The following is a 10,204-nucleotide window of genomic DNA, read 5'->3' as shown; positions in this document are numbered from 1 at the left end:
GTTTACATGGATGTAACCCTAATCCTCCATAATATATAAAGGGGTCCTTGGCTCACAAAATTGGCACAAGTGTGTGAAAATAAGAGTGGGACGATTTTAGTGTGCATACATATTATCTCAAGTTCTTCCAAGGTGTTTTGGTGATTTGTGATTCCGTTTGAGGCTTCCACACTATTGGGGCTAAGCTCTTAAAGCTTAAAGACATCAAGCTACATCAAAAAGTATGTCATCTAACTAGAACTTTGTAGTATAGGTGCTTCATAATATGCTAGTTAGGATGAAACCTTGGAATAGATAATATTTGCATGTATAATAGAGAAAACATAGATCCAAGGTTTATAGGGTTGCATGTACACCATAGGAGTGTTAGAATGCTCAAAACCCAACAGTGGTATCAGAGCCATGCGTTGTTTTCTGTTATCTTGATGCAAATGTTTTATTTTCAAGTTGAAAAAAAAGGGAAAAAAAAACATGACGTTTGTCAAATTTTAAGATAATTACTTGTTTTGTGAAAAACGAATTATTTGTAAAATTTGAATCATTTGTTATATTAGTTGAATTAGGTCAAATTTAGTAAAAGATAGAATGATATGATTATTTTATTAGTTTTAAAAGTTTGATCTAAATGTTTTAAGGAGTTACATATTTTGTCATAAATTTTTGGAGCTCAAAAGTTTTTTTTAAAGTTGTGATCTTAAGGGTTTTTGAAACTTCCATAAGTTATGGATATGAAAGTTTTTTTTAAAAAAAAAAATTTGATTCAAAGTTTTTATGGAGTTACAAAATTTGGTGTTAATGTTTTAAAGAATTCCATAACTTGTTCTTAAGTTATGGAACATGGAAAGTTTCATCATAAAACACCATTAATTCCATAAGTTATGGAATCCAAAGGTTTTCAAGAATTACAAAACTTGCCCTCAAGTTTTGAAATTTGAGAAAAGTTTTTTATGAAAAAAAGAATTGAATTCTAAAAGTCTTGGGTTCATAACTTAAACAATTAATTAAATGGTTTTAATTTTGAGTTTAATAATTGGAATTATGTTGTTTTGTTGAATAGTTCAAATTAACTCTTATGGACTTTATTAATAGTTAATTAAAGCGTTTAATTAAAAGAGTATTATTAATCCAGAAATATATGGTTTGAGTTTAATTAAATTAAAAGTCTAGTTTAATTAATAGATTAAACCACCAAGTATTTTAAATGTCTAAATACACCCTTATACTATTATAATATTAAAAGTTTAATATATTATATGTATAAGAGCAAGTCGTCTTACCATTAGTAGGCCTCATTCACGAAGCCGGTCTATAAGGGGGGTATAAGGTTATTGCCTATAAAATGGCAGTTTAATGGGTGTCCACTTTCACTCACCGCTTCCTTGACCGGTGGAGGGTCGTTAGCCGAACAGGTAGGACAAGGACTATAATTCTCCCTTCATTATAAGTATAATGATAAATACTAAGTAACTAAACACTTATAAATTCCCAATCTTAGTTACTTAGGAAAATGTGAATAAGGTGCTAATCCATGAAATTACACTTTGCACTTTGTTTAAGCTGTTAGTGGAGCGTGTGTGGTTAACCGGCACACTAACCTGGACTTAACAAGGTAGGCAAAGGGTAACTTAATGTTTATCATAGTATCGTTGGAGCGTGTGTGGTTAACCGGCACGTCGATTGAGGGGTAAATATTAAGGGTACCAAGTATATTTGCATGGTTACTTCACACCTTGTTTTGTGATCCTCGGCATCCCAGTCACAAAACCTGAAGGGCACACTCTAGATTGAAACATGCCATTGAAAAGTTCAATGAATCTCAAAAGAATCTAGGAGTTTCAAAACCAATTAAAACCTAATAATACATTTCGTTTATCTTGGTGGAAATTGGTGAATTGTCATTCACTTACCTTCAAATATTTTATAGCTTGGATTACGGCATCCCTCTTCCAAGTTATAAAATAGTTTGTTGGGTCCTAGCCTTAATATATCATATTGGGTGTTATATTAAGGACTTAAATCAACTTTACGTGAATTTCTCCCATTGTTGATGTCTGGTTTAGACAACAATGATCTTCCCAAACCAAGCTTTCCTAATGAATATGACTTCCCGAGTTTGGCTCATGGAAGTCATACTTCTCTTCCTCCACATCCTCCAATTATTCTCCCTAACCCACAAGTTCAAGGTCACTCAAGACCTAATGGCAAGCAAGGTCTATGTGTGATCACATCTTAGAGATGAAGTCACATATTGACAAGCCGGGAGAGTTGGGTGTCAAAGTCTTGAGAAAGTTGGATGTTCAATCACTTTCTAAGTCACATAGTGAGTTCCTTTGGGACTACTATGAAACAGACTATGACATGAACCTTAATGATCATATCTATTTGCTTGGTGCTACTGAATCAGCAATGATTTGGAATGATAGTAAAGCAAATTTGATTAGAAGATCAACTTCCAAAAAACTTTATGGACAGTGAGAATGGTGACACTGGAAATCCAGAAAAAGCATTCTCTTCCCAATGGAAAGGGATTGACCATAGTCAACCCGGTTGACCAAATGGTAAAGAGAAAGGCTAAGTCTGAGATAGTCCCATTACCAAAGGGTCCATATGTTTATTTTGCCAAAGGAAGGGGCGTTGATTGCAAAGCTGCCAAATTTACCTAAGGATGTTAAAGTCAATAAATTTGACTCTACATCAGGTAGAGCCCATTATCTAACTCTGTTAAGTTCTATTCTGAGATCCTCATTACATGATGTGCTTGGGTCACATGTTGATGTTTTAAGAATCAAAGAATAGAGAGAAATCTTAAAGGAAGTATATGCTGATTCTGATCGCGAAGGTGGATTTCGATCACATCAGAATTTTGAGCAGTTGCTTAAGAAGTTATGATATATTGCTAAGGAATAGATAACAACAATTTTCCATGTGGATTGTAAGGATAAGTTTTTCCGCAAAGTTTTAAAATAAAAGAAAATTGTTTAATTTTATTTATTTTGAAAAAGGTGGTGCATGCATGGATGATATCTTTGAGACGTGCATGGCACCTAAGGAAAGACCTAGTCGAAACGTGCCTGACATACTTGACATGTGCATGACCTACTTGAGATGTGCATGGTCTACATGAAACGTGCATGGCTCACTTGAAACGTGCATGGCTCATTTGTTATGCTCTATGTGGACTTAATGAGCCACATGGGCGTGATGCATCAAGTGGCTGAAGACGCCTTAAGTTGTTGATCATGTGCCAATGTTCTTGATCATGCTCCAATGTTGTTGACCATGTTCCAATTTTGTTGAACATGTTCCAATGTTCTTGAGTCATGCTTTAATGCTCTTGAACATGCTTCAATGTTCTTGAACATGCTCCAAGTGACTGAAGAAGCTCCAATTGTTGGGTTGTAGTATACTACAACATCCTATGGTGCACATACAACCCTAAAAACCTTGGATCTATGTTTTCACTAATTATACATGCAAATGGTTTCCAAGATATTAAACCTACAACTAGCATGCATTTGATATAAATCATATAATATACTAGTTAGGATAACATACCTTTTGATGGAGCTTGAAGTCTTGATGTATCTAGCCTTAAGAGCTTAGCCCCAATAGTGTGGAAGCCTCAAGTGGAATCACAACACATCATGGACAAAGGAGGAACTTGAGAGAGAATCTTCATGCACCCAAAACCACCATGAACTCCAAGAATACACTTTTGTCAATTTTAGGCAATGAAGTATGTATTTATATGTGGGATTTCTAGGGTCATGGATATAACCCAAATCCATACCCATGGGTCTTATGATCCATGGTTCATGTGGCCCAACTTTTTATGTATCCATACATAAACTTGGTCCAACATGGATCATAAGCCCAACACACATAAATATAACTAATTAACATAATTAGTCCCCATAGATTTAATTAGTCTCCTTTTAATCACTAAATCAATTCTAAATTAATTCTTGATCAATACTAATTAAAACCATATGATTTCATATTAATATATTAGTACTTATAATATATTAATAAATCATATATAACCTTATCTCAAGAGTCCATCCTAACAAATTGTCCTGATGATATGCAACCCAAATGGACTATGCTACTCTCGGGTCAAGTACATACCAATAATAGTTATGGGCTTAGACATCTAATCCAACAGTCTCCCACTTGGAATCGTAGCTCTTAAAGCCGTTGTCGAACTCTGAACAAATCGATGACGCGTCCATTAGATAAGTGATCATATATTCCTCCATTCTAGATATCATATGGACTGAGACATGGATTATAATCATTCTCTCCGTCCATTCGTTGTTTTCCGATTTTCAATTTATGACAACTGACTAATTGAACAAATCAAATTAGTCCAGGCTTGGCCAAGCACTTAGGGGTGTCATCACTAAACCATCGAGGGGCCCACAGATATCGCTTTTATCCCCTTAAGGGTAAAAGGAATGGATAAACTTCGACTCATATGCTTGCTATATCTACTCATCAAATTACACACAAAGATGCATTTTATAACACCAAGTTACTGTTGGATTAATGTCTAAGTCCATAACTATATTTGGTATGTACTTGACCCGACCCGGCATCGTCCATTTGGGTTGCACTTCACCGGCACAATTTATATGGATAGTCTTTTGAGAATAGTATATTTATGATTTATATTAATATATATAAGTTCTAATATATTAATATGGAATCATATTATTTAATTAGTATTGATCAAGAATTAATTTAGAATTAATTAAGTGATCAAAAAGAACTAATTAAATATGGACTCTTATATATATGGAACGGGCCAAGTTCATTTAGGTTGGGCTAAGCTTTCATGGATGGTCCATGGAGCTTTTAACCCATGAATCCTATGTAAATGAAAGGTCATGGGTATTAGGGTTTACATGGATGTAACCCTAATCCTCCATAATATATAAAGGGGTCCTTGGCTCACAAAATTGGCACAAGTGTGTGAAAATAAGAGTGGGCCGATTTTAGTGTGCATACATATTATCTCAAGTTCTTCCAAGGTGTTTTGGTGATTTGTGATTCCGTTTGAGGCTTCCACACTATTGGGGCTAAGCTCTTAAAGCTTAAAGACATCAAGCTACATCAAAAAGTATGTCATCTAACTAGAACTTTGTAGTATAGGTGCTTCATAATATGCTAGTTAGGATGAAACCTTGGAATAGATAATATTTGCATGTATAATAGAGAAAACATAGATCCAAGGTTTATAGGGTTGCATGTACACCATAGGAGTGTTAGAATGCTCAAAACCCAACAGTGGTATCAGAGCCATGCGTTGTTTTCTGTTATATTGATGCAAATGTTTTATTTTCAAGTTGAAAAAAAAGGAAAAAAAAACATGACGTTTGTCAAATTTTAAGATAATTACTTGTTTTGTGAAAAACGAATTATTTGTAAAATTTGAATCATTTGTTATATGAGTTGAATTAGGTCAAATTTAGTAAAAGATAAAATGATATGATTATTTTATTAGTTTTAAAAGTTTGATCTAAATGTTTTAAGGAGTTACATATTTTGTCATAAAATTTTGGAGCTCAAAAGTTTTTTTTAAAGTTGTGATCTTAAGGGTTTTTGAAACTTCCATAAGTTATGGATATGAAAGTTTTTTTTTAAAAAAAAAATTTGATTCAAAGTTTTTATGGAGTTACAAAATTTGGTGTTAATGTTTTAAAGAATTCCATAACTTGTTCTTAAGTTATGGAACATGGAAAGTTTCATCATAAAACACCATTAATTCCATAAGTTATGGAATCCAAAGGTTTTCAAGAATTACAAAACTTGCCCTCAAGTTTTGGAATTTGAGAAAAGTTTTTTATGAAAAAAAGAATTGAATTCTAAAAGTCTTGGGTTCATAACTTAAACAATTAATTAAATGGTTTTAATTTTGAGTTTAATAATTGGAATTATGTTGTTTTGTTGAATAGTTCAAATTAACTCTTATGGACTTTATTAATAGTTAATTAAAGCGTTTAATTAAAAGAGTATTATTAATCCAGAAATATATGGTTTGAGTTTAATTAAATTAAAAGTCTAGTTTAATTAATAGATTAAACCACCAAGTATTTTAAATGTCTAAAATACACCCTTATACTATTATAATATTAAAAGTTTAATATATTATATGTATAAGAGCAAGTCGTCTTACCATTACTAGGCATCATTCACGAAGCCGGTCTATAAGGGGGGTATAAGGTTATTGCCTATAAAATGGCAGTTTAATGGGTGTCCACTTTCACTCACCGCTTCCTTGACCGGTGGAGGGTCGTTAGCCGAACAGGTAGGACAAGGACTATAATTCTCCCTTCATTATAAGTATAATGATAAATACTAAGTAACTAAACACTTATAAATTCCCAATCTTAGTTACTTAGGAAAATGTGAATAAGGTGCTAATCCATGAAATTACACATTGCACTTTGTTTAAGCTGTTAGTGGAGCGTGTGTGGTTAACCGGCACACTAACCTGGACTTAACAAGGTAGGCAAAGGGTAACTTAATGTTTATCATAGTATCGTTGGAGCGTGTGTGGTTAACCGGCACGTCGATTGAGGGGTAAATATTAAGGGTACCAAGTATATTTGCATGGTTACTTCACACCTTGTTTTGTGATCCTCGGCATCCCAGTCACAAAAACTGAAGGGCACACTCGAGATTGAAACATGCCATTGAAAAGTTCAATGAATCTCAAAAGAATCTAGGAGTTTCAAAACCAATTAAAACCTAATAATACATTTCGTTTATCTTGGTGGAAATTGGTGAATCGTCATTCACTTACCTTCAAATATTTTATAGCTTGGATTACGGCATCCCTCTTCCAAGTTATAAAATAGTTTGTTGGGTCCTAGCCTTAATATATCATATTGGGTGTTATATTAAGGACTTAAATCAACTTTACGTGAATTTCTCCCATTGTTGATGTCTGGTTTAGACAACAATGATCTTCCCAAACCAAGCTTTCCTAATGAATATGACTTCCCGAGTTTGGCTCATGGAAGTCATACTTCTCTTCCTCCACATCCTCCAATTATTCTCCCTAACCCACAAGTTCAAGGTCACTCAAGCCCTAATGGCAAGCAAGGTCTATGTGTGATCACATCTTAGAGATGAAGTCACATATTGACAAGCCGGGAGAGTTGGGTGTCAAAGTCTTGAGAAAGTTGGATGTTCAATCACTTTCTAAGTCACATAGTGAGTTCCTTTGGGACTACTATGAAACAGACTATGACATGAACCTTAATGATCATATCTATTTGCTTGGTGCTGCTGAATCAGCAATGATTTGGAACGATAGTAAAGCAAATTTGATTAGAAGATCAACTTCCAAAAAACTTTATGGACAGTGAGAATGGTGACACTGGAAATCCAGAAAAAGCATTCTCTTCCCAATGGAAAGGGATTGACCATAGTCAACCCGGTTGACCAAATGGTAAAGAGAAAGGCTAAGTCTGAGATAGTCCCATTACCAAAGGGTCCATATGTTTATTTTGCCAAAGGAAGGGGCGTTGATTGCAAAGCTGCCAAATTTACCTAAGGATGTTAAAGTCAATAAGTTTGACTCTACATCAGGTAGAGCCCATTATCTAACTCTGTTAAGTTCTATTCTGAGATCCTCATTACATGATGTGCTTGGGTCACATGTTGATGTTTTAAGAATCAAAGAATAGAGAGAAATCTTAAAGGAAGTATATGCTGATTCTGATCGCGAAGGTGGATTTCGATCACATCAGAATTTTGAGTAGTTGCTTAAGAAGTTATGATATATTGCTAAGGAATAGATAACAACAATTTTCCATGTGGATTGTAAGGATAAGTTTTTCCGCAAAGTTTTAAAATAAAAGAAAATTGTTTAATTTTATTTATTTTGAAAAAGGTGGTGCATGCATGGATGATATCTTTGAGACGTGCATGGCACCTAAGGAAAGACCTAGTCGAAACGTGCCTGACATACTTGACATGTGCATGACCTACTTGAGATGTGCATGGTCTACATGAAACGTGCATGGCTCACTTGAAACGTGCATGGCTCATTTGTTATGCTCTATGTGGACTTAATGAGCCACATGGGCGTGATGCATCAAGTGGCTGAAGACGCCTTAAGTTGTTGATCATGTGCCAATGTTCTTGATCATGCTCCAATGTTGTTGACCATGTTCCAATTTTGTTGAACATGTTCCAATGTTCTTGAGTCATGCTTTAATGCTCTTGAACATGCTTCAATGTTCTTGAACATGCTCCAAGTGACTGAAGAAGCTCCAATTGTTGGGTTGTAGTATACTACAACATCCTATGGTGCACATACAACCCTAAAAACCTTGGATCTATGTTTTCACTAATTATACATGCAAATGGTTTCCAAGATATTAAACCTACAACTAGCATGCATTTGATATAAATCATATAATATACTAGTTAGGATAACATACCTTTTGATGGAGCTTGAAGTCTTGATGTATCTAGCCTTAAGAGCTTAGCCCCAATAGTGTGGAAGCCTCAAGTGGAATCACAACACATCATGGACAAAGGAGGAACTTGAGAGAGAATCTTCATGCACCCAAAACCACCATGAACTCCAAGAATACACTTTTGTCAATTTTGGGCAATGAAGTATGTATTTATATGTGGGATTTCTAGGGTCATGGATATAACCCAAATCCATACCCATGGGTCTTATGATCCATGGTTCATGTGGCCCAACTTTTTATGTATCCATACATAAACTTGGTCCAACATGGATCATAAGCCCAACACACATAAATATAACTAATTAACATAATTAGTCCCCATAGATTTAATTAGTCTCCTTTTGATCACTAAATCAATTCTAAATTAATTCTTGATCAATACTAATTAAAGCCATATGATTTCATATTAATATATTAGTACTTATAATATATTAATAAATCATATATAACCTTCTCTCAAGAGTCCATCCTAACAAATTGTCCTGATGATATGCAACCCAACTGGAACATGCTACTCTCGAGTCAAGTACATACCAATAATAGTTATGGGCTTAGACATCTAATCCAACACCAATTTGGTTCAAGTGATCAAGATCCTTCAAGTTTGTGAAATTGCTTCGGGGTACTTCCAGTTGATCGAGATGATGAAGATGTGCCAAGATGTCTCAAGATGATCAAGTTGATGAAGATGGTCCAAGATGCCTCAATATGATCAACTTCCAGAAGTGTTGTTGATCATGTTGAGTAGTTTCTTGAATGTTGGACTATGTCTTGAACTTGAGGATGTACCACCACATGTTCATGATGGACCATGGACGAAATTCATGTTCCTTGGACATGCCTTCATTGTACATGATGTGCCATGTGCAGTCTTGTTGAGCCATCAATGTGATCATGTTGATCCATTGACTTGAGTTGAGCCACCAAGTATTCTTGTTGAGCCATCAACTCTTGTTAAGCCATAGAGTTGTGGATGAGCCATCAATATTCCAAATGATCCATCAGCATCTTGATGCTCTACATATGATCTACATGTGCCATCTGAGATCATGATGATCCAACTAGCTTTCAGCAAGTGATCCATGTCAACAGCAGGTGCTCCATGTACACATCAAGTGCTCCATGTTCAACTTCAAGTGCTCCAACATCTGATTCTTCGAACACTTGTTGAATCCTCAGTATCTTTCCAACCTAAAACATTCTGATAATATTTGTTAGAAAATGTAAATCAATACTCAACTCATTTCAAGTGACAATCACATCAAAATATTTGCAATAGTTCTCCCCTATGTGATGGTTACTGAAATAAGGAGTCTTAAAAGTGTGCAAAGGGAAAAATATTGATTTAGCATTTTCCCCCTCTGCTTCAATGGAATTTTCTGTTGAAGCAGAAACACAAAAAACTTTTAAAAAAAAATATTCGAGAGAATGTGTTCCTCGAACTTGAAAATATTAATTAAAGAAAATTTAACTGTCAATATGACAAAAAAAATTAAAATTTATTAAAAAAATGTTTGAATTTGCATGATCTAGACAAAAACTTGTTTTGTCAAGATAGGAAAGTAAACCGACAGATAGGAATAACTTGCAAACTCGTGTTGTCTTTTATTTAGGCCAGAAGTTTGAAGAAAAAAATCAAGTATTGAATAAGAATGAAAAACTTGATTTTTTTTGACAAATGAATAAATAAATAAGACTTTGATATTTTG

This window comes from Lactuca virosa, chromosome 5 (assembly GCF_052849685.1).
Source record: "Lactuca virosa cultivar CGN04683 chromosome 5, Lactuca_virosa_CGN04683_v6, whole genome shotgun sequence".
Taxonomy (NCBI): Eukaryota; Viridiplantae; Streptophyta; class Magnoliopsida; order Asterales; family Asteraceae; genus Lactuca; species Lactuca virosa.
The sequence above is the reverse complement of the archived record's forward strand: the minus strand, read 5'-3'. Positions refer to the sequence as shown.